Source organism: Mastigoproctus giganteus, chromosome 8, assembly GCF_048544385.1.
Source record: "Mastigoproctus giganteus isolate SK-2022 chromosome 8, ASM4854438v1, whole genome shotgun sequence".
NCBI lineage: Eukaryota > Metazoa > Arthropoda > Arachnida > Uropygi > Thelyphonidae > Mastigoproctus > Mastigoproctus giganteus.
In genome coordinates, this window is record NC_143582.1 from 103,031,114 (window position 1) to 103,057,787 (window position 26,674).

The 26,674-nt window shown below is 43.1% G+C and overlaps 1 protein-coding gene across 4 annotated transcripts in view; it reads right to left on the reverse strand.

The window, feature by feature from the left end:
• The window catches only part of LOC150081744 (synaptotagmin-15-like), a 377,464-nt gene that overhangs the window by 87,256 nt on the left and 263,534 nt on the right, over positions 1-26,674 (reverse strand). The gene's annotated exons all lie outside the window — the stretch shown is intronic.

Genomic DNA, 26,674 nt, shown 5'->3' on the forward strand with positions numbered 1-26,674 from the left:
TTCAGAAGTTTGAGAAGGCAATACAGGAACGCCCCGACTTACGTAATACTCGACTTACGCAAACCTCCAAACAGCCCAGCTCGAACTCAAAAACCAGAAGATTGTAATTTGTGCTGACCTAAACTGCCGCTTTCAGTCATGGCACTTTTTTTTTTCATTCATTTATTAATTACACGCAATATACAGTCTCAAGATTAGGTACATCAAAGTATATATATGATTTATATACAATATATATTTACATATAATTAGATGCTCTGTACATATCATTAAACACTCGTGTGTGTATGCGTGTTATTTGGTTTTTAGGAGCATTAGCAACTAAGGCTCCGGGAATATGCGGTGGTCATTCCCTGACCTTTCCGCATCCTCCGTATTTGGTGGTGACGGGCTCGAACCCCGGTCTAATCAAGAAGCGTGTATTACGCACTATGTTGAATTCGCGCATGAAATCCTGCACCCACTGGTGGTAGTGCAATACCAGTGAGTGCCAGCAATCCCGCTCCCAGGGTTGCCCATACCAGGGAGCCAGCAGGAAAAAAAAAAAAAAAAAACACTAATAATCTGGATGGTACAACTATGGATGGTACAACTATAAACTTCAAAAATGACAGTTCGACTGGATGACAAAGAGTCTGGATGGCACAACTATTAACTTCAAAAATCACAGTTCCACTGAATATTTCCTCATTTGCTGTTCCACATACACTGGAACCTCTAAACCCAATAAAGGTACTCTTCAGCAAATGTCCAACTATACGCCATGGATAATAGAACCATTAGAGCACTAGACCCGACGAAATGAATCAGCTCCAGCACCCCAGAATCCAGAAGGAAGTATTCTTTATCACTGCACAAAAGACAACTAACCAGAACACCGGACCCAACACCATGAATCGAGCACAGCACTCCAGCTGCTTGCCAGAGGTAGAAACCAATAGTTGAATGCAACGTTCTCCAAAATCACAGAACCGACACAAGGAATCGGGTCCAACAAGAACCTTCATGAAGACAATCCAGTCACCAGGTTTTGCCGCTCAAAGAAAGGCTCTAAAAACAGTTCTTCTTGCAAAAACAGCAGCTGAAAACTCCTGAAATTAATTAAAACAGTCACGATTTGAAATAAGTAAATGTACAGTATCAAATGATAAGCCAGGAATATGTGCCAGCAAAGTCTGCCTTTGGTTTTCATACTGCTGACATAAAAAAGTTACATGCATTCAAGTCTCCTGTTCGCCACATGTACAGAAAGGATCTGTCTCTCGTCACAGATCCAACATCATCACTTTCCCATCATCTGGTCTGCCATAAATCCATTAATTTATTCCATATTCGTTATTTTTCTTCTTTAAAATTATTCTCTAAATCGATTGTCATATCCAAAAACGTTAACAACGTACCCTTTTTCGATTTGTACAAAAAACCTCTGTAGACAATAAATAAATCCAATGGCATGGTACCAGCAATTACCTGTAAGGCGTTTGTAGACGCTGTTCTCGGAACTTTCAGTAAAGTTAATAACATAGAGCGCTGAAGCGATAAAAGTTTCGATCGAATCTAAGTTTTAGTTAACACAGGAAACCAAGCAACAGCTGCATATTCCACTATCTGCAGAAAAATAGTCTTACAATAAAATGACAACACCCTCTTATTCAATCCCCACTCCTTACGAGAAAGCCTAGCAATGGAGGCTGTAAAGTGTCTTGCTTTTACATTCAGGTGCGAAACATGTGGCAAAAGGGAATTTTGTCATCTATGATTAATCCCAAATACTTAGTTTTAGCCACGTAAAGAATCTGAACTCCACCTAAATGAACTCTTGGAGGTCTGCCGTAATCAAATTGTTTCTTAAAAATCATAAAACAGGTTTTACTTGCAGGGATATTCAATTTGTTCAATTCGGCCCACTGCATTAAATCACGTAAAACCGACTGTAATTTTTTTTTTCCAATATAAGTCTGGAGCGCCCAGAAACTCCAATCAAAAGATCATCAGCATAGGCTATCTTAACAAACTTTGTACCCTCTTTAACAAGTCACTGATCTGAAACTGCATTCCAAAAGAGAGGTCCCAAAACCGAACCTTAAAAACATATGATGTGCACACACAGTAATAAATCTTTCCTGAAAATATGACCTTATATGTTAAATATGTATAAATATGTAACTATTACACTGTGCAAACACAAGATATCGAAGGGCACTTTCCCACCATACCGAATTAAATGCTCCTTCAAAGTCTATAAAGACCATGACAACATATTTATCAAAAGAATCCTTGATGTAGTTTAAAAGAGATGTCATGGCGTCCTCTGTAGAGTGCCCTTCTTAAATCCATGCTTATCCTCTAACATCGCAGAAATTCTGGGAGCAAGTAACCTTTCATAAACCTAACTCATATTCTACAAAGAGGTGGGAAACGCCTATACAGCACAAATTAGAGAAAGCGAAAACTAATCCTGGGAGCGCCTGGTCTCCACCACTGGAAACAAGGACCCTTGGGGACTTCTATACAAGTTCGTCACCAACAAACTCCCCAGAGGGGAAGTAGTTGAAGTCACTAAGACACCTGAAGGATACTTGACTATCACTTGGGAACACACCATCAACAATATCCTTGACGCTGCCTTTCATCCAGAGATACAAACAATGACAACAGAACAGAGCTGAGTTTGCCAGGCCAACGAGACTCATCAAACGGCAACAAAAGAGCACCCTTTCACCATGGAAAAGATCACCAACGCAGCAGACCTAATAAAAGGAAATAGAAGCCCTGTACCGGACCTTCTGGAACCCGAAATTATCAAAACAAATCGGTAGAGTACGCTCCGAACTTACTATTAAACCTATATAACCCCTGTCTCAGAGAAGGTACCTTCCCGACTTACTGGAAGATGGCGAACGTTAAACTCATCCTAAAGAATCCAACAAAACCACCACACCTTCCGGTCTCCTACCGGCCCATTGCACTTTTGACAGTTATCAGTAAGCTATTTGAACGACTACTCTATACACGGATCCAACATTACTATGATGAGGCAGACCTGAGCTCAGCAAACCAATTCGGCTTCAGACGGGGAACCTCCGCCGTGGATGCCTTAACTCACCTCCTGACCAAGGTAAACAGATGTAATACAAAGTACTTCCTAGTTATAGCCGTGGACATCGCTGGGGCGTTCGACTCACTTTGGTGGCCGAGCGTCCTGGCGAGGCTGCGCGATGCCAACATGCCAGAAAACCTCTATAACACCATCAAAAGTTACTTAAGCAACAGAACCATCAAAGTCACCGCCCCCTATGGCACACTCTCCAGGCATGTCCATCGGGGCTGCCCTCAAGGTTCAGTCCTTGGCCCACTACTGTGGAATATTGTCTTGTACACCTTTCTTAACATCGATCTCAATGAAGTACAAACTCAGGCATTTGCGGACGATCTCATTCTGACGATACAGGTAAACTCGTGTCGCCTTAGAGGTCCCCGCAAATCGGCCCTCACCACTCTCCAAGAATGGGCAAACCGAAATCAACTTAAAATATCCCCCACAGAAACAAACTCCATCCTACTAAAGGGACGCCTTGATCTTAGGCGGCCTCCGCAAATAAAAATTGGGCAGGAAACAATCAAATTCTCTAACCAACTGAAATACCTAGGCGTGATACTGGACCAAAACCTGTCATTTCAGAACCATCTGAAATATCTCCGTAAAAAAATAAGACGCTACGCAGCCATGGTTGCCAGGGTCACGCGTAAAGAATGGGGCTTGGAAAAACGAGTCCTCAAACTATCTTCACTCCGATTGTCACAAACGCATCCGGCGCATGGTTTCAAAAAACTACAACAGCTGTAAACAGACGTATCACAGACCAAATTCACAGATCCATCCTCCTAACCATCACTCGCGCTTGCCGCACGGTGAGCACCCATGCCCCATGCCCTGCAAGTGCTCGCCGGCACTCTCCCGGTGGACTTAGAAATCATACAATGCGGCCTACTGTACTACCTAGAACTGGGCAGCCCTGCACAACCTTCCCATTTCAGGAGAGAAAACAAAGTCCATACTCCTTAAAGGCAGGCTACAAATCACAAGACCACCTACAATAAAATTAAACTTTATGCCCATACGGCTGCACACTGAAGTCAAGCTCCTAGGTATCTTCTTAGACTCGGGGCTTACCTTCCACCACCACCTAAAGTATCTAGCCAACAAAATTCAAAGGTACAGTGCTATGATAAGGCGAGTCAGCAGGGCAGACTGGGGGCTGAAGCACAAAGCTCTTACTCTGATATACCAAGCGGCATACGTGCCAATTGTGTGTTATGGTGCCTCTATCTGGTGCCGAAAAGCCATCCTAGCAAGAAATAAACGTAAGCTGGATTCAATCCAGAGATTCATGCTCCTTTCAATTTGCAGGGCGTGCCGCACCGTCAGCACCCCTGCTCTGCAGGTATTAACTGGATGTCAGCCACTGTACTTAGAAGTGGTTAAAAGAGGGCTTTTTTATCACTTAAGGAGAGCTGCTCAGGCCTTTCCCAATTAAGCCTGAAAAAGCTATCAAGCGCAGCCCGCGCGAAATTTGTGGCATACTGCTGCCGGGAAAAGCCAGCGAATGAACAAGGGAGCCCTTCCCACTCAGTCTTGGCCTCTTCCCCTAAAGTGCTGTTCGACTCCCACTTAACGCCACCTTGCCCACTGCAGCGGAATAGAAGGCGGCACGTCAGTGACAGCGAGGTGTATTCCACCCAGTTTTATGAACAGGTATATCTCGGCCAGCCTGGTAAAGAAAGCCATGTTGACATGCAGGCAATCCGGAACCTCGTTCTTCCGAACTTTATGAAAATGCCTTCACAAGACTCAAACCACTCAGAAGTAAGCATGAAAAACGCCTTTGGAACTGTTCAGACTGTAGACATAACAGGCGATGTGGAAAGCCAAAAGCCGGCTCCAGTCCCAAAAAAGCACAACAAGAAGGTAGAAATCCCAAAACCTGAGAGAGAAACTAGATCTCAATCTGAATCCAAGGAACAAACTGAACAAAGGAGCCAGCAGTGCGACTGCGTGGAGGAGGAACATGCTCTGGACCCCACACTGCGAGTGGGCCCCGTCCTGCAACAGGTGCTCACCCTTAGGACGGCATTAGAGAGTTTGTTCAAAGAGCAAGCGAACAGGGTTACAACAAATCTCCGCGCCGAAATCGTCTCCTTATGGAGAAAATTGGAGACTATCCTCCTCTCTACACAATCGGAATATGACAAAGCAACTGCCAAGTTGGAGGCCTACTTGGAGGGAAGGGCAAATCAAATACCACAGCGTGCCCCTTCCTACGCACAAGCGCTGAGGACCACACCTTACCAGACGCCGAGTGCAGACTCTAGTGCACAACCTGCCAAACGGAAAACACTCCTAAAGCAACCAAATCTGGTCGTTCTACGCCCTGCGACACTGGACGAAACGCAATCCAGCGAAGAACTCAAGACACAAGTAATCACTAATCTAAGAAATGACCTCAAGACAACGAGGATAAAAGCAGTTAGGAAGACCAGAAACACCGGCATACTAATAGAGACGGAAACAAAAGAAGAAGCAGAAAAGATCATCAATAACCCAAAAATCCCAGAACTAGGCCTTACCGCGACCTTGCCCAAGCGAAAAGGACCGTCCATAACAATATATGACTTAGAAAATGACATGACACCAAACCAGTTGGCAGACGAGATCTACCAGAGAAATTTCTCCAACTCCCTACCTAACTCTGACGCCCAAAACCTGCTCACCCCAAAGTACTCCTACAAATCTAAAGACGCTAGATCCACCAACTGGATTGTGGAACTTACCCCTGTCGCCTGGCAGGCCCTGAAAGGACAGACACGGATCTTTGTAAACTGGAGCAGCCACCGCTTCCGCGAGCACGTGGGTGTGCTCAAATGCTTCCGTTGTTGCAAATATGGCCACACTACACATACTTGCAAACAAACGGCACCAACCTGTGGTCACTGTTCTGAAAAAGGCCATTATTATAACAACTGCCCAAATAAAAGCACACAACCAGTTTGTACAAATTGTAAAAGTCTAAAAATTAACTCTGCGCACTCCATAAGAGATAGCAAATGCCCAGTGTACCTTAAGGCTAAGAGTTTATACCAGGAAAGACTCGATTATGGGGACACGCCTTAAGGAGTACAACACCACTGAGGTTAAGTTCATACAAATAAACGCACAAAGGGCCAGGGCAGTGGCCGATCTGTTACGACTCAAAGCTGAAGAGGAGAACATCGATGTCTTAATTTTGCAAGAACCATATGCCCACATGAAAATGGTCCGGAGGTACCCCCTAAAATACAAGATCATCCAGGCGGAGGATGAGACTCCCTGGGCAGCCATTGTCATCCTGAATCCAGACATCACAGCTACCAGAATTACCCACCTCTGCACTGCTTGGGCCGCATGTGCTCACATCGTTACCGCCATCGGAGCCCTTTATGTTGTGGCCCTGTACTGCCGCCCAGGTGAGGACATCACCTTCGTTCTAAATTACCTTTACACGGTAATCAACACCTTTCCAAACTCGAGAATAATCATTGGCGCAGATGCCAACTGCAGATCCCCAGTGTGGCACAATCACACACCTGATCGACTGGGCACAAGGAACGGTCAAAAACTAGAGGAGTTCCTGGCAAACGCACCAGTAACGGTATTAAACCTCCCACACAACCTGCCGACCTTCTGCAATACGTTGTGGGAGTCAACTATAGATGTCACCATGGCCTCCAGAAACATAGCCAGCAATTTTACTGGGTGGTCGGTCCAAGATGCCTGGACCACCTCTGACCACCGTGCCATAACCTTCCAGCTTAACCGCTCACTAACTAGGAACTCAGTACCAAGACAAATACAGCACAGGTACACTGTTCAGAAAGCAAACTGGGACACCTTCCACACTGAAATCTCAGTTGCCTTACAGGAACATAATGCCGAACTCCAGATCACTAGCAACCCGGAACTCCTTCAGCGAAAGACAACAGCCCTCATCACTCAGGCCTGTGAAGCTGCAATACCTAGGAAACACCCAGCCCCGGGTGCAGTGCCATGGTGGAACCGGGACTTGCAGCACCTTAGAAAGGAAACTCATATCCGACGCAAGGCTTTTCAAAGGGCCCGAAGATCTTGGCCAGCTGCAGAAGTGGAGGCCTTACGGCAGCGTTACAGAGAAGCGAGAAATGCCTACACCGCGCAGATACGTCACTGCAAACAGGAGACTTGGCAGCGATTGGTCACAACTACTGGCAATAACGATCTCTGGGGGGTGGTCTACAAGATCACCACAAACAAGTTCCCTCGGGGGGAGGTTGTCGCTGCTACTAGAACGCCACAAGGTGCCATGACTACAAACTGGGAAAGCACCATAAACAATATTCTTGACGTGGTCTTTCAACCACTGGCTGAATCACAGACTGATGATCAGAAGAAAATGTGCCAAGATAATGCGACCTACAATAACCAAGCAATGGAAATGCCTTTCACCAGGGAGGAGCTAACTGCAGCAGCATCAACTATCAGAGGAAATAAATGCCCAGGGCCAGACCTGCTAGAACCAGAAATTGTTAAAAAGACAGTAGAACATGCCCCTGACCTGATGCTAAATCTTTACAACAAATGCCTCCAGACAGGAGCCTTTCCAACATCTTGGAAGGTTGCCAATGTTAAACTTATCCTAAAAAATCCTTCCAAGTCGCCTATCCTCCCAGACTCTTACAGGCCTATAGCCTTGCTCTCCGTGGTCAGCAAGCTCTTCGAGCATTACATGCTCGTCTCCAACATCACTACAATACTGCAGGACTAGCAACGCCCAACCAGTTCGGCTTTCGACAGGGTCATTCTGCCATAGATGCCCACCAGCACCTCCTGGAGAAAGTGGAGAACTGCAACAGAAAATACTTCTTGGTGATCTCTGTGGACTTCGCTGGGGCATTCGACACACTTTGGTGGCCGAGCGTCCTGGCCAGACTCAGAGCTGCAAATCTTCCCAGTAACCTCTATCAGACCTTATAGAACTACCTATCCAACAGATTCATAGTAGTGAATGCGCCCTATCAAACCCTCTCTAGAAGCATCCACCGGGGCTGCCTACAGGGTTCGGTCCTGGGACCATTCCTATGGAACGTCGTCTTGGACACCTTCCTCGTCTCGGACCTCGGAGAAGTGGATGCTCAAGCATTTGCCGATGACCTCATTCTCTCCGTCTCCGCGAACTCAACGGCAAAACTGGAAGAATCTGCAAACCTGGCCTTGGAGCTACTGCAGAACTGGGCAAAACAGAATCACCTGAGAATATCACCAGAAAAAACCAACTCAGCCTTGCTGAAAGGGAACTTGGATCTAAGACGGCCTCCTCAAATTAAGATAAACCAGAGGACAATAAAATTCTCCAAACAACTCAAGTATCTAGGGGTCATCCTTGACCACAACCTATCCTTCAAAGGCCACCTACAAAACATCCGAACCAAGATTAGGAAATATGCTGCCCTCGTTGCTAGGGTGGCTCGAAGGGACTGGGGCCTTGGCCGGCGTACGCTACATATCTTCTACAAAGCCATATTAATACCTATCATCACATATGCCTCTGGCGTATGGTATCACAAGGCTACTACCGCAGTCAACCGATGTATCATCAACTCAACCCAAAGGTCGATTCTACTATTTACTTCTCGTGCCTGCAGCACGGTGAGCACCCATGCTTTACAGGTCTTGACCGGAGTCCTCCCCCTTGATCTGGAGATTGTGGGCAAAGGTTTACTTTACCATCTTGCAAAGGGCACCTCAAGGACCTGTCTCGGACATACAACTGACCCAGCAAATAACCGCACCGCTGAAAAGAAGAGGCTCTACGCTCACCTGCTGCAGGTGTGGCAAGAGAGATGGACAAACTCCCATACAGGGGAGATAACCAGAAAGTTTATACCTGACGTCGGCAGGGTCTACCCTAAGTTCCCAACGTGGTTCTCACCTGGACTCCATGCAGCATACCTTCTCACCGGACATGGCGCCATCAATGTCAAACTTTGCCTTTTTGGAATTGAAGAGGACCCTACCTGTGTTTGTGGTGGTCTAGAGAGCTGGCAACATCTAATGTATGATTGCCAGCTTTATGACGACCTCCGCAACATCTTAATAACAAAGATCTTATATTGTCCTAGAGGACGGGAACACAACATACTGGAAACAAAACAAGAGTACCTGGCTTTCTCCTGCCACGCCCAAGAGCTGTTCGCAAGATGACGAGTGCTCGCTGCAATGGAGCAGAACTGAACCCTATACATGACAACCAGGAATAACAACTGAACCTACTTAATAAAGGACAAGAACTGACTTACTAAACTGGACGGGACCTTGTCCCATGAGTGATATCCCAAATGGGAACACCAAGGCCACTGAAGACCAACTGCAGCTTGCTGCTCGCCATCTTGGCTCTCAAAGCATGCTCCCTTGCATGGTCCTATCTTTTCCTCTCTCCCCCGGCAGGGGGAGGGGAGGGTATCTTCCGTCCCCTCACCTCCTTGCCACTCCCCTCTTCGCCTGGTGGGGCATGGCCCTGCCCCGCCGATTATCTGGGGTCGCCTTCTCTATCGTCCCCATATTTCTGTCTTTTCCCCCCAGCCTTCTGTCTCCCCCCACCTCTACCTAATACGCAAGTGTACCCCACATAACTTAAAATTTAATAATGACTAAATTTAATTCCGCTCACAGTAAACTCATTTGGCCTTCCTACACAATTTTCTTAACCCCCACTGAGCGAAAATTTCATTTTATTATATATATATATATATATTTTTTTTTTTTTTTTTTTTAAGGTCCTAGCCACTGAAATCTCAGGAAATTAGGTGGCAGGACCTGCCAGAGTAAATATTTCAATACTAGTGTACCTGGTCTGCCTCCACGAGGCATAGTGTGGACAACGTTGGGCCCCAGCAGGGGTCTAGCGGCTAAATGGCCAGAAGAACAACGATACACAACACTACACTCATACAATATCCATACACTTTTAAATCTCTGGCCTTTACAGTGAACTGTTACATTCACAATGAAAGCAACGCGGAGATGGGGGAAACCCCTGGTGCTGTTAGACACGAACACACTATACACTATATATACACTATCACTTAAGGAAGGGAGTTCCAACCCAACTGCTAAATTTTCAACTTGACACCACAAACGGCACCAGGCAGGAAAGACAACGGATAGCCCAACATCTACAAGAGATATGGCAACATGACTGGGACACTACAACAAAAGGGGCCATCACAAAGCGATTCCTTCCATCCATAAGCTTAACTCACCCAGAACCTCCACCCTGGTTTTCGCCTGGCCTCCATGTGACCTTTATCATCACCGGCCATGGATCCTTCCAACAAAAACTGACCGCCATGGGAATCGAGAATGATCCACGTTGCCACTGCGGCGAAGAGGAGTCCTGGGGGCACCTCATGTATGAGTGCCCCAGCTACGACAACATTAGGCTTAAATTCCTCACCACAATACAGAGAAACCCTCGCAATCAAGAATCCACTCTGCTACTCGAGGAAGATACCTATAAGGCATTAACCACCTACGCGCAGGAAACATTTGCTCTTAGGCGAGCTAAGATTGCAGAACTCAGAGCCCAAGAACTAAACCGGACCGGCGTGGGATAACTCTCTATTCCCCCGGTAAACGCAGACATAATCATGCAAACCCTAATAGGGTAGGATCTATTGCAGGCACCATCCAAGGTGCGGGATGCTGGCACTCCTTGGAGTGCAGGATTTAAGTCACCGCAAACCCGAAATGGGTAGGATATACTGCTGGCACCGATCTAGGTGCGGGATTGCTGGCACTGACCTCAGTGTGGGATCTACAGGCACTATGCCATTGACAAATTACACAAGGGCACCTGTCCCCTGTGACTTTTTAAACCCACACTCTTTCCTATACTTCGCCCAATTAGGGTGGATTTATTCTCCACTGTCAACCCACCCAAATTCATTCCCCCTCAAATCCTCTATTCTTCTATGCCCCTCTCTCTCTCTCTCCCCTTTTTTTTTTATTAATTTATTTTTATTTTATTTATATATACATGTATATATATATATTTTTTTTTTTATTATTATATATATATATATATATATATATATATATATGAGTTAAGTTAATAATGGTAAGAGTTTTTTAAAAAAATATGATATACTAGCTTATCAGGTAAACCTTAAACCATGGCGGGTACCCAACGTGACCTGGAAAAAATCAATATATGCCATAAATTATAAACATATATAAAAATAAAAATAAAAATACCATTAAAATGTTAGTTATGGCAATAAGATACATTGCAAGGGATTTTTTCGAGGGCTAACCCTTACAATGTATCAACCATAATTAACGAGCTATCCGTTTCTGTAGTCATCGTCCAGCATAACTATGTCCTAATATACGTAAAATAGTATTAAGTTAGAGCCAAATGTATAAATTTTGTAGTAGTTAGAGCCAAAAGTATAAAATTTGTAGTAAGTTAGAGCCAAATGGTAATTAATACCAAATTTAGCAGTAAACTGGCAAGATGACTGTTAGCCCGACGGATAGCCAAAATTTTAAATTAAATTAAAATTATAGAAAGAGCTATAATTATTGTTAGGCATATGTGCGTAGTAGATAGTAAATGCTGCCATGGTAGTCTAATCAAAATTAATAAAATAATAAAAATAATAACAGTGTGAGCTGTTATAGCTAACAAAGGCGAACGGAAAAAGGTATAAGAATACTTAATGTGACTACTTAATATTTATATTTATTATAACATTTAATATTTGCTTTGTTATACTTGGAAATATATATATATATATATATATATATTTTTTTTTTTTTTTTTTTTTGTCTCCGTCAGGAAGCTCAGGCAACCCTGGCGGAGGCCAGCCAGAATATAATGGGCAGCCTGGCTAACCTCCCAGTGGTGGTGGCGGGCAACGTGGGGTTCCCTTAGGGGCCTTGCGGCTAAGCAGCCAGAGACAGAACAACAGACCACAGCACAACTCTGTCACAAACCAGACACCACACTTTTTCTGGCTTTTACAGAGATTCTGTAAATTCTTCACAGAGTGCTATGGTGCAGATGTGGGAAACCACCGGTGGCGCCTTCCACAAAGCACTATGCCACTATGCCACTATGTACTACCTAGACAGGGAGGATGTGCGTGCGCGGCTTGTTGAAAGTTCAGTGTTTCTTAGCTCCGTCCTCTAATGTAATTTTAGTGTTCATAATGAAAGAAGAGTTGTTATATTTTATATCATCAAGACGGTCAAGATTTTATCTCTATGAGGGTTAAATCAGCTTGCAAAAAAGTAAAAGGTAATTTCCTTTTATTCAAATTTTGATTGATCATATGTTAACTCTTTTTAACTCTCTGTGCTGTGTTTATTCTGCATATGCCTGCAGAAAGGACAAAGGACATAGCTTGTCAGTTAAACCTCCCGCCAAGCTACTACACGGTTTACATTCTATTTTCCCCTCGGTTTGTGGTCAGTCCTGAAGAAAAAAGTTAAATTTAGATTGTGCTCACGGGGTCCGAAAAAGAATACATGTACACAGCTTAGATTATCAGAAGAGTTTTCTTCAGTTAGAAACACACTTGTGATTTAATCCTCATTTTCGTAAAAAACTGACTGCTTCTCCCCAAAATTATCCGAGTAACTATCGAAATCAATATGAGTGAGAAAGAAGTTCAAAATCTTGAAAATGAAAGCGTAAGCTACTCTACACGATCCAGGAGCGAAGCTCCCTCTGCTGCGGAAGAGATAAACAAGTTCATCAAGGATAATTTCAAGAAAAAGGAGAGAAGTAGAATGATATCGGCTACATATTCTGTAACACCTAAAGACACACCTGTAGAGGGCGGAAATGAATCCTGCAGCGATTCAGAATGCGAAGAACCTAAAAGTCAAGTGCCTAAGAGACAAGATCCCCCACTGACGGGTTCTCCGATTGATCACATTAGGACAGTCAGAGGGTACTTAGAGAAATATATGGCAAAGCAATCGAGCAGGATCACTGCTGCCATCAGGTCTGATTTAATTGGTATCTTCAGCAAAATGGAGACAGTGGTTTTAAACTTCCATGAACATGAAAGATTAGAAGCCAAAATTGGCTTCTAATCTTTCATGTCAAATGCAACAACTCCCCGCTCCTTCGCAGAAGCGTTGAGGAATGGTGCAACACAATCAACCACCAGTTTACCTGAAAAAGTACAAGATAAAAGGATAGCCAAGAAGCCTGAGTCGCATGTAATCATAATTAAACCAGCTGAAGATGCACAACTGGAAACTAGCGAAGCAGTTAAAGACGCCTTAACAAAAAAATATGAAGATCCAGATGAAAACCGTCAGAATTAAGAGCATCAGGAAAACCAGACACCCCGGAGTCATAATTGAAACTGGTACCAGGGAGGAGGCATTAACCATCTTAAATGACACAGAAATGACCCACTATGGATTAAGAGCTGAAACCCCTCAAAAAAATGGGCCGTCGATTATACTTTTCGATATAGACCAGAATATGACCCCAGAGGAACTCAAAGAAGAGATCTACCATAAAAACTTGAGTATGTATCTAGTGGATGAGACTGCGGTAGAAGACATCAAACCAAAATACATAGCTAAAACGAAATCACCGACAAGGGTTAATTGGATAATTGAACTATCCCCAAGAGTGTGGCAGCTTGTTGAAACCCAAAATAGAATTTATATTGGCTGGGGCAGCCATAGGTTTAAAGAGCACATATAGGTTCCTAAGTACTATAGGTGTCTCCGCTTTGGGCATACGTCCCATACCTGCAACCAGCGTGAGACCACCTCCGGCTACTGTGCTCAAAAGGGCCATGTTTTTAAGAACTGCTCCAACAAGGAACAGTCACTAACCTGTGCAAAGTGTAAGGCTGCTAGGGCACCACACAATTCGATTCGTGACACAAACTGCCCAGTATACAAAAAAGTGAAGAGCCTTTACCAAATGAGAGTGAATTATGGATAGATACCCCACAAGAAACAGACGACAAGAGATCAAGTTACTGCAACTAAATGCGCAGAGAGCGAGAGTAGTCGAAGACTACTAAAGATCAAAGCTGAGGAAAATCAAATTGATGCAATGATGTTGCAAGAACCCTACGTCCACTCTGGGAACGTTCCACTTCATATAAAATCATTCACTGCGCTGAAGACCACATCCATGGGCTGCTGTTGTTGTGAGGGGTCCAGAAATAACGGTGATTAAAATCGCACCATTATGCACCTCTATCAGCGCCTGTGCGCAGATTATGACATCTCTCTGGTCCCTATATCTTCTCTCACTATATTCTCACCCGGGTGAGGATATTACTACTGCAATCTCCGTCATCCAGGAAGCACTCCATCTCCTCCCAGGTGGGCGGTTGCTGATAGGCATGGATGCTAACTGTCGCTCAGCACTCTCGCACAGCCTATCTCCAGACAGAACACCAACCAGAAATGGTACAAGACTTGGAGATTACATAATTTCGTCTGGTCTGCGGATCCTGAATCGTCCAGGTCACCTCTCCACTTTCAGCAGTTCCCTCTGGGAGAGCACAATTGATGTCACTATAGCAACACTTGACATTGAAAGTAAACTGATCAACTGGGCTGTTCAAGAGTCATGGACAACGTCAGACCACAGAGCGATCACCTTCTCTCTCGTTCGTTCTGTGGAACGTGCACCACCAATTCCTAGAGACATAGCGAGATACAACACCAAAAAAGCAGATTGGGGCCGATTTCAAGAGGAATTGATCAAGTTTCTCTCGGAAGACATTCCACTACCTATTACACTCACACCTGAAGAAAGCGTTACCAAGGTAACAACTGCCATCAGGAGTGCCTGTGATGCTTCCATCCCGCGTAGAAGACAATACAGGTACGCGGTCCCCTGGTGGAATACAAATTTGCGAGATCTGAGAATAAACCTAGCCAGGAAGACATTTCAACGAGACAGTGTACATCTTCCCCCCAGAGAAGTAGCTGCAGCACGGGATGCTTACCGTGTGATAAGAAATGCATATTCCAAATAAATACGCAGATGTAAGAAGGAGTCATGGCAAACTCTAGTTTCCACAGTGGGAATTGGCGATCCATGGGGCATTGTATTTCGGATCATTACAAACAAGCTACCCAGAGGTGAAGTTTTGGAAACCACACTCAGGCCGGATGGAACCTCGACATATTCTTGGTCTGATTCTCTCAACAACATACTGGACAATATCTACCCAACTGATGACTTGGCACCGACACTGGAGCAACAAGAAATCATTAACACGAATAGGGCATACATATCAGATACTAGTGAACCGCTCTTCACATCCCTGGAAATGAATTTGGCCCTGGCCAAAACTAAGGAGGTAAAAGCCCAGACTTGGACTTGCTGGAAGTCGACGTAGTAAAAAAGTTTGCAGAACACTATCCTATAACTCTTTTAAGTTTAATTAATAGATGCCTTGTTGAAGGAACATTTCCTGACTTCTGGAAAATTTCAACACTCACGTTAATCCTAAAACACCCGAAAAAACCACCTCAAGTACCAACTTCTTACAGACCTGCTTTCTGTTTTGTCCAAACTCCAATAACGTCTTTTGCTCTCCCGTCTCACCGACTACTACACAGGGCAACGATTACCATCTCCGCATCAATTTGGTTTTAAAACAGGTACAGTACAGAGGATGTAATCCACAGATTAATCTCTCTAGCTACCCAGACAGAATCTAAATACTCTCTAGGCATAATGGTGGACTTTGCAGGGGCCTTCGATCGACTATGGTGGCCCAGTATACTTCAAAGACTTCGGCAGGCCAAGACGTCCAGCAGTCTATATAACAGTATAAAGTTCTACCTTAGCAATAGAACAGGGCAGGTAACCAACAAATACCAAACAGTCATCAGAGAGGACTGCGAGGCTGTCCTCAGGGCTCTGTTCTTTGCCTATTTCTTTGGCCCATTGTCTTGGACGAGTTCCTGGGGGATGGATCTCGGCGAGGTCAAGCCCCTGGCCTTTGCTGATGATCTCGTACTGGTTGTTCATTCTGGTACAAGAGCCACACTGGAAGTTCAAGCCACCTTTGCACTGGGAAAACTTCAAGACTGGGCTGACTTCAAACTAACAAAGTCAATCCTTCTAAAAGGAAAGCTCCAAATCCGTTAATTTTCATCACTGGGCCACCAGTAATGAAAATTAACAACACCCCGATCCTCCGTCTCTACACAGAAATCAAGTATCTGGCCTGTATCTAGACGCCAACTTATCCTTCCACCCCCCACTTAAAATACCTGTCAGCTAAAATCCGAAAATACACTGCAATGATAAGGCGGATTAGTAGAGCGGACTGGGGCTTAAGAATAAAGTTCTATCATTAATATATAAGGCAGTATATGCCCTGATTGTGTGCTATGAGGTGTGAAAAGGCAATCCTGGAAAGAAACACGCACAAGCTTGATTCCATTCAAAGATTTATATTACTATCGGTTACCAGGGCGAGCTGTACTGTCAGCACCCCTGCATTACAAGTCATTGCAGGTTACTTACCTCTCTATTTGGAAGTTGTCAAGAGGGGTCTCTTCCAGCGCCTGAAGAAGGGAAAACCAATGCAATTGTTAAATCTGCATTTGAACCATTCAAATGACCCTAAGAAGGAAAGAAGAAAAATTGCAGATCAGCTACAAAACCTCTAACAAGAAACATGGGACACAACGCCGAAAGGAGCAATCACCAAAAGGTTTATTCCCTCAATAAGTCGGACTTCCCCAAAGCCTCCTCCCTGGTACTCGCCTGGATTGCAAGTCACCTTCCTGCTTACAGCCCATGGACCGTTCCAGCAAAAATTAACAGCCATGGGAATAGAAAATAATCCATATTGCCACTGTGGTGAAGAAGAGTCCTGGGAACACCTTATGTACGAGTGTCTCACTTACGACAACGCCAGACTTCAATTCCTCACAGAGATTCAAGGAAACCCCCGCAATCAGGAGTCAACTTTACTTCACAAACCTAGCCTTAACACGCTACCCCCAGGTTGTTTTCAATTCTAGAAGAGCAAGACTTGCAGAACTCAGGGCAGAACAGAATAACGTGTCATCCCTGCGATCCCCGACTGGGGTAGGATAATGCAATTCACCCTGGGTGCAGGATACACACAGGAGCACCTGCTACTGTGATTTTCAACTCCCTTCTCCATTCTCTACCTTAGAGTGGACTGCCTTCCCTTTTGGTCCACTCCAACTACTGTTCCCCACATTTTGACCTCTTCTTCTTCTCTTACTCCCCCATATGCTCTCTTCTGTAGGGAAAAAAAAACCGCCTCTACTTTTTTTTTCTCTCTTTTCATTTTTTTTTTGTTTTAATTTTTTTTTCTTTTCATTTTTTTTTTTCTTTTCATTTTTTTTTTATGGTCTCTGTCAGGAAGCTCAGGCAACCCTGGTAGAGGCAGTCAGAGTATAATGGGCAGCCTGGCTCACCTCCCAGTGGTTGGCGCGGGGCAACGTAGGGTACCGATAGGGGCCCCGCGGCCAAGCAGCCAGACACAAAAACAGAACAGAGCACAATACTACATTAACCAGACATCACACTTTTTTCTGGCTGTGCAGTAGTTCTGCATTTAATCACAGAGTACATATGGCGCAGATGTGGGGAACCATCGGTGGCGCCTGAACCTAAATACTATGCCACTATGTACTACCTAGACAAAGGTACCCCACAGACTTTACTGGGGTTCACTATTGACCTAACAAGCAACAGAAATATGGAAAAGAAGAGGATACAAACTCACCAGCAGCAGGCATGGCAGGAAAGGTGGAGCAACTCTCAAAAGGGAGAGATCACAAAGAAATTGCTACCCAATATTGAACAAAACTACATAACCTCACCCAACTGGTTCTCCCCAGGTCTACAAGTAACATACCTCTTAACTGGACGCGGAGCGATTAATGCCAACCTGTCTCTACTTGGGATCTAGGTTGGCTCTACTTGGGATCCAGGTTGGATCCTGCACGTGTGGGGGGGCTGGAGAGCTGGCAGCACCTCATGTATACTGCAGGCTCTATGAAGACCTACATGGTGTTTTACTCACCAGAATCCACTACTTACCACAGGGACAAGAACATCACCTCCTAGACATGAAAGAGGAGTATCAACCCTTCTCGGATTACGCACAGGCACTGTGCGCGAGGAGGAGGAGGAGAAACCAAATGGCCGCAGCCCACAACCCACTACCATTATAACCAAAGAACATCTGTTCTTCAGCTCGCTTGGACTGGGACACCAGAAATGACCCACCCCCAAGAATTAGAAAACTCAGGAAACAAACTATACCAAAATAGACTAACATGGACGGAACCCATGTCCCATGAAAGACAAATGGAGATGACTACCAAACTTAGATACCCCACCAGCTAGATCTATGTGAACAAGACACACTCCTGAGAACTGAAAGCCTTAGGAAATAAACCACACTAAGGTAAAGGACTAACATGGACGGGATCCAGGTCCCAAGAATGACAACTCGGACATCACACCAGATTGGACACCACCAACAGAGTCATTGTATAGTTTTCCTGCAGACGCTTGTTGGCGATCGCACCGAGCTCCCTTGCCTGGTGTCTTTCCACCCCCTCTCCCTGCACCAGTGGTGGGACGGTCCCTCCCGGCTCCCCCTACTTTCTCCTGGTGAGGCATGGGCCTGCGTCACTGACTTCTGGGGTTGCCTACTCTATCATGCCCATATTTCTGCCTTAACCCTCCCAGCCTTCATCTCCTACCCACTCTATCTTTATGCCAAATTATGCCAAAATTCCCGTTCGCCCATTCAATTGGCTTTTATTATGCAAGCATTGTCCCCTCACCTAACGATCATCAAATCGACGATGATGGATATATGTATCGCATATGTATGGAACTTTCTATACGTACGTGCATATAAAAGAATGCGCGTTTTTTTTTTTTTTTTTTTCTTTTAGGTCCTAGCCTCTGAGATCTCAGGAAATTAGGTGGCAGGACCTGCCAGAGTGAAACTAAAACTACTGGTTCCTGGTCTACCTCCACGGGGCGAAGGTGGGGCAACGTTGGGCCTCAGCAGCTAAACAACCAGTTGAACAACGGTACATGACACTACACATATACAATATCCATACACTTTTAAATCTCTGGCATTTCCAGCAAACTCGTACACCCATATGAGGTATCAGGTATGAAACGCGGAGATGGGGGAAACCCCTGGTGCCGTCCGACACTAAATACACCTCACACCTTACACCTTACACTTTACTCATGTTCGCCAAGAGTGAAAATGGTCTGTATGCTCTCAGATCAGTCCTAAGCTTACCAGACTTATTCAATATCTTTAGCAGTGCCTGTTCCGCTGATTTAGCTTTTAATCACTCTATAGTTCCGTTTTTAATTGCTTTCAAGTTCCGCTGATTTAGCTTTTAATCGTTCATTGTCAATCAATAAAGCTGTTGTGAGTGCTTCAAAATCTGGCCACAAATTATGGATGCGATTTGAGGGCAACTTTGTTACTCTGCTTGAATCAGCTAACATAAACTCTCCCAAAGCCTTTCGAATTTTGGCTACCGTTGCATACACAGCAGAAGCCTCAAGGGATCCTCCAAAGTCTAAACCCTCCATAAATGACGAATCCTGAACTACAATATTTTCACTAGAACTATTTTGATTATCCGTTTTAACCGTAGAAGTAATAACAATGACATTCGTTCCCAGTTTCTACGGTCTTGGAAAAGTACCCTCAATGAAACATTTATTAAATAAATTTAACATAATTTGAGAAAAATAATCATAAAACTTAATGATTACTTGATTTTCAATTAAGTCCAAACCGGACATTTCTTAACGTTCACTTTAGCTACAGCTGCACCCAACTCTACCAAACTGAACAGTTCAGCACCAGAGTCACCTGCTCCTGTAAACTCAGGGATAATCCGGTGTATCTCCGCCTGTTCAGGTGAATCATCATGAGGAAGGTCCTGAGGAAATAGTCTTCTAACAATCATTTCCACAGTAAAAAACCAATCCGATGTCTCATCATTATTGTTCAATACAGTGTTGTATATTTTTCCACAAAGCAATTTATTACGAGAAATTTTATACACGAGACCCGAGGGATCTGTGTTACCAACCTCATTAACCAAATTTTGCCAACAAGTTCTCTTGCTCTCAGCAATAGCCTTATGAAAAGCCTTTCTTCTCTCTTTATAGGCATTTTTAAATGATTCCACATCCACACTAGAGAGAGAGAGATGTCTAATTCTTTGGTATACTTTCCTAGCCTCGCATACCTGAGATCTCACAGCAGACAAAGCAGGAGTCCACCACAGGACAGACAATTTTTTAGTCCTTTTTCTCCTGGTGGAGTGCACACAAGCCTGGAAAATACGATTCTGTACATAGTTTACATATTCATAAGCTGTCATAGCATTTAAACTCTCTCCAGGTATCTCACTATTATCACTATTGAAAACTGTAGGCAAATAATATTTAAAATTATTCCAGTTAACACAGTCCATACAAAATCTAGACATATCAGTGGTAGCGAAGCCCTTTTCCCCTCCTTCGGAACATAGATCAAATGAAATTTCACGGTGATCACTATTTACTAAGCCAGAATTGACTGCCCAGTTCAAAATAGAACCGCACATACTAAGAAATGTCACAGTAACGTCAATATTAAACTCTCCATTCACAGTTGAAAAGGTGATCGGCTTATTTGGAAGGTTTTGAACAACTAGATTATGAGATAATAAGAGGTCTTCAAATTGGTTCCCTCTCACGTCAGTATATCCACTGTGCCAAAAATGTGAATTTGCGTTAAAACCAGCAGTTACAATGAGATCAAGGGATGCATATCTTAAACAAATATTTTCCAAATTATGCAGCGATTTCTGAATATCTTCAGATTGATGGCAATACATTGACAACAGGCAGAAAGAAGAAACTTGTGAAAACACAAGAATGCTAGTCATACACGCCGAGCACAAACCCGTGATTGAAGTTACAACAAGATCTTGATCTTGATTAAAAATCACAATAGAGGATTTTGGAGGAAAATCAACAGCTGCTACTATTCTGGTAGAAGAAGGAAAACCCAACTTATGGGCTGCCCCTCCCACTTGTGAGGAATAAAATGGCTCCTGGATACAAACAATGTCTATACAATGCTCCAAGGCAATCACCCTTATTTCATCAGCAACTGCCCGACAGCGCTGACCATTTATTTGGAAAATTTTTAAATCTCTATGTCCTTGCAGGGCTTCAGAGGTAAAATCAGAAAAGGAGCTATTCTCCATAATTAATACGCATGATTGCTAATTCCACAGCTCTCATGTACTCAGGACACTTAATGTCCCTTACGGAGTGATTACAATCTGTGGAGGGTCCTCCTTGTGAGGGCACTCAGCGAAAACATGACCTCCATTAGCACAGTGACCACACGTTGTGTGAACATGACTGCGCACCATGTCCAAAACCCAGATATCTAAAACTTGTTCACCACCGTGAATTTCCGAGCCCTATGGGAACCGAATCCAAGAAAAATTCTTTCATTATGAAACAGCTTGTTTCGTAATGAAACATTATGAAAATTTTAAAGATTATGAATTTACTCAGGATGAGCAAATTCATAATCTTTAAAATTTTTATAGTATAAATTAAACCAATGACCTATTATTTACTTTCCCAATTAGTTAGTTTCCAGATCCAGAATTAAATCTGAATGTTACTTCATCTTTTACCACATACTGAGTAAATTAATGATCTTTAAAATTTTTATAGTATAAATCCTCCAGTATTTCGTCCTTTTTTTAAACTCTTTGGGCACTCCATATACAAACACTGTTGGATCTGACATTTCAGGCCTCTCGATCGATAGACCAATCTCCTTTAAAGCTGAAACATTCCCTATCCTAGTTGCATCTTCTGAGTTTGTGATTTTTAATAAAAACCACTTTATTTCTCAGGAGACGAATATTTTTAATCTTCATATTCTTATAATCCTTCTTAATTGCATCTATCACTGCATTCCTGACGTCTTGGCTCGAAGCCAAAGCAGAATCCTCTGTTGGTCTAAGTATAACAATGTTTTTAGGGTCCGAAATACCCCGAGGGCTAACCGAGGACACAGGCACAACCTTATCTGCAGCTGCAACACCATTGCGCGCCTTACAGTAGCCTCCCTAACAATAGTATCACCTTCAGAATTCTCACAAACCAAATTCTGCCTAACTGCATCAGCAAATAATCTGTGAGGAGCTGCCCGCTTCTCCATTAGCTGATCAAAATGATTTGCCCGAATTTCTAGTTCCGCTGATTTAGCTTTTCATCGGTTATTGTCGATCAATAAAGCTGTTGTGACTGCCTCCAAATTTTCCCACAAACCATAGATGCGATTTGAGGCCAACTTTGTTACTTTGCTTGAATAAGCTGATATAAACTCTCCCAAAGCCTTTCTAATTTTGGCTACCGTTGTATACACAGTAGAAGCCTCAAGGGGCCCTCCGTAAATGACGAATCCTGAACCACATCATTTTCACTAGAACTATTTTGATTATCCGTATTAACCGTAGGAGTAATAACAATGACATCCGTTCCCATCGATGAGGTACTCTTCCACCCACACATGAGGATTTTTATCCTTATCCTTGTCTATATCTTTGTCCAACCGAGGAACAAGCACTAAGGTTGTTTTACGGTTTTTTTTACCCCTAGACAGTTTCACATTTTCTGGAGATTTCTTTCTCCACTAACTCTGATCCGGACGACGAATTCTCTGCGTCAGAATGTCTAGTTAAAGTTTTTTCCAAGCCCGTGTGAAAAATATTTTCACTTTTCAGCCCTTTCACTTACTTTCAAGAGGTATTTGGCCTAATAATGCCTGATATATTTTTCACGGCCTGTACAATTAAATTATATAACGATAGTGTCACTTGAGCTAAGCTTTTACTTTCGCTTTCAAATCACCCCAGGGGTGCGGTCGCCGTAAGGGGACACCACAGTGACGTCACCCGTTCTCCTGAGCGGACAAGAATGTTGATCGAACGCAAAGGTCCGAAGAACGGTGAAAATTGTTATATGAGTAGATATTACCAGAACAAGACACAGCAGGTCTTGCATAACAAGACCTTTATAAAGATATTAATTGTCACTACGAGGCCGTGCATGGTACAGTATCAATTTATTTCTCACCCCCCCCCCGAAGCGATGCAGGGATAGTTATATTTGAAAGGGGAAGAACAGAAACACAGACGGACAGAGAGTTATCTTTGTGCAAGACATGACTGAAGAAAGAGTAGTGATAGTTTTGGCCGATTTTTGTCATTGTGTAAAGAAGAAGTAAATTAATAATTACGAGGGAAAAGATGAGAAAAGAACTATATTGATGTCTGATACAGATCTTCCCCCCCCCCCCCGAGGCGTTGCAGAATATTTTCGGGTAAGTCAACCCCTATTTTGATAACAAACAGTATTAAATTATTCAAAGCCGAACTTACTATATGCATACGATTTAATGCATTTATGAGACATCATTCCTCATATAAATATATATAAATATACCCCGACAATTGTATTATTTTCTTAGAACTCAGTTTAATTGATAATGCAACTTACTAATTTAATGGTCGAATATTAATTACACTATTAAGTTAATATAATTCCCTGTTCTAGTTTTTTCCTGTTAATATAATTCCCTGTTCTAGAATTTTGTACTTGATAGAGAATTAGTGTAAAAGTCACATGAAGAACATTACAAAATTATAATATTGCTAAAGCAAGATACTGCTTGTATCCAGTTAGTTTACTTAACAATTACATACCAATTAATCTAACTTATGTACCAATTATATTGTACTTATTTGTATACATATATGTTAAATAAACCTGTTTTGTTTGTTAAAATTATGTCGTGATCATTCTTTTTCAATACATGCAAATCACTAACAATCATTTTTTTAAAGAATCAATAATGGCGGCATTTCGAGTAGCCCTTGGTTAAGAGGTGTCTCGGGATGAAAAACACAACGCGTCTGGATGTTGCATTTGCTCTTTACTTCTCAGAGTAAATTTAGAACACTAGATTAATTTGTCTTAACTGAACCACTAGACAGATCATTCAAAACCCAGGGTTTTCTGGAATTCACATGATATTGTGCTTCTTGCTGTAGCGAGTGATTCACGAGTATATTGTTAGGCAAGAGCATAATATGACGGAAAAGCCTGTGGAACACCCGTATCCATGTTTAAGAGTGTATATTTTAGTTAAGAAAACAAAAGCAAGAGTCATAAATAAATAATATTATAGTTGGATAAATTTTCTCTCCTTCAAAATATCCCCAAAGATAATCACTAGTTTAAAATATGTATGTATATATTAATTTCCGGCTGGATGAAAATTGAAGAGTTTAAATCCCGCAAAAAGTGTTTTCCAGATCACGGCTCCACTCCACCAGAGGGGGCTTGAAAATTCTTAAAAATTAAGTAATGTTTCAGTTATGGCACATAGTGTGCATAGTATAAGGGTCCGGCGCCCCTTGTGGTTTCCCACATCTGAGCCATATGTACACTATGAACAAATACAGAACTATGATTGATGACTTTTGAGGTTATGATGAACGTCGTGGCGAGATCCAATATTCCTTACATTTCGAGGGTACAGCTCTAAAACGGTGTACTATCTTGCTACCTCTACTCTGCCAGATAGTGACTGGAGGGAGTCCGAGTAGTGTGTATGCGGGGAGCATTGCCGAGGCCACGTTATGTCAAGGATCTGGGTATATCCTTACCACGTGTACGCCATATCCAAAAATTTCATTACTTCATACAGCATGTCCCACCCACTTTTTCTCACTATTGAATACACCATAAATTGTCAAACTAATAGAGCAAGCTTATCTGCGAAAAGATCTAAACTTCCCAAGGACTTCCTAATTCATTTCACAAATATACGTGGTCTTAATTCTAATCTCAACGATGCCCATTTCCACTTGCAGTCTGCCAAACCCCATGTACGTTTTCTGACAGAATCTCAGTTATCGGTTGATTCAACTACTGCTCATCTCAGATGCCCAAATTATTCGCTGTATGATTCCTTTCGCCTCAAAGGTGGTACTTGTGCATATGTCCGTTCTGATATTCCCTGTCAGAGACTTGGAAATTTGGAATCTCCTCTCTTCGATCTTCTCTGACTTAAAATCTCTCTACCTCTTTGTGTCAAATTCATCTGTTGTCTCTACCGTTCTCCCAACTCCACTAATCACTTGGAGCTCTTTGACTTCCTCTCTTTGTAACTTGACTTTCTCCAGTCCAACTTTCCTAACAGTGAGGTAATTTTCCTTGGTGATTTTAATGTTCACAACTCCAGCTGGCTTCCGTTTTCTAGTCACACCGACCCAGCAGGTCGAGATGCTGAGGCTTTTGCAATTACTAATGACCTAGCACAGATTGTTCATTTACCTACAAGAATACCGGACAATCCTAATCATACAGCCAATACGCTTGATCTTTTTCTCACAAACAACCCTTCTAAGTACACGGTCGAAGTGAGAGGTCCTTTAGGCACTTCAGATCACAACTTGGTGATTGTCTCTTCTCCAATGGAACCTTTATCTCATGGCTATTCCCAACCTCGTGTTGTTTGGCATTACAAGAAAATGGGATGACCTGCGAGACTTCTTTTTTTCTTTTCCTTGGTTGGATTACTGTTTCAAAACTTCTGATGTCAATGATTGCTCAGATCGTGTCAGTGAAACTATTCTTGCAGGAATGGAATCCTTTATCCCACACTCCACTTTAAAATCTCGTCCCTTATCTAAACCTTGGTTTTCCAATAAATGTGCTAAGGCTGTTCAAGAGAAGAATGTTGCATATCGTAATTGGCTTGTTTCTAATTCTTCAGTTTCATTTTCTGCCTACACAAAAGCTCGCAATAATTGTAAAGCAGTTATTAATCAGTCCAAACTAGAGTTTGAACAGGCTAAGAGTAGAAAACTTGCTTCTTGCCCTAATGGTAGCCGAGCATTCTGGTCTCTTGCCAAAGCTATTGGCCGCAACTTTTGCCCATCTCTGCTCCCCACCTCTGTCCAAACCAGATGGTTCTGTTGTCACTTCAGCCAAGGATAAAGCTGACCTGCTAGCATCCCATTTTTCTTCCAGCTCATGTATTAATGATCTTGGTAAAACACTTCCCACCATTCCCAACACACTCCATTCAATGCCCCCTGTGGTCTTCCGTCAAAAGGATATCAGAAGGATTTTGATGAATCTTGATGCTAAGAAAGCTCCAGGTCCTGATGGTATTTCTCCACTTGTTCTCAAAACCTGTGCTCCAGAAATTACTCCTATTCTTCGCCGCCTTTTTTCCCTTTCTTATTCCAAAGGTGTTTTTCCTTCTGCTTGGAAATTTGCTCATATCCAGCCAGTTCCCAAAAAAGGCGACAAATCCCTCCCATCCAATTATCGTCCCATTGCAATTACTTCTACTCTCTCTAAAGTAATGGAGAAATCAATTAACCGCCAACTGTTAAACTACCTAGAAACCTTCCGTCTGATCAACCATCGCCATTTTGGATTCCGTCAGTGTCGATCCACTGGTG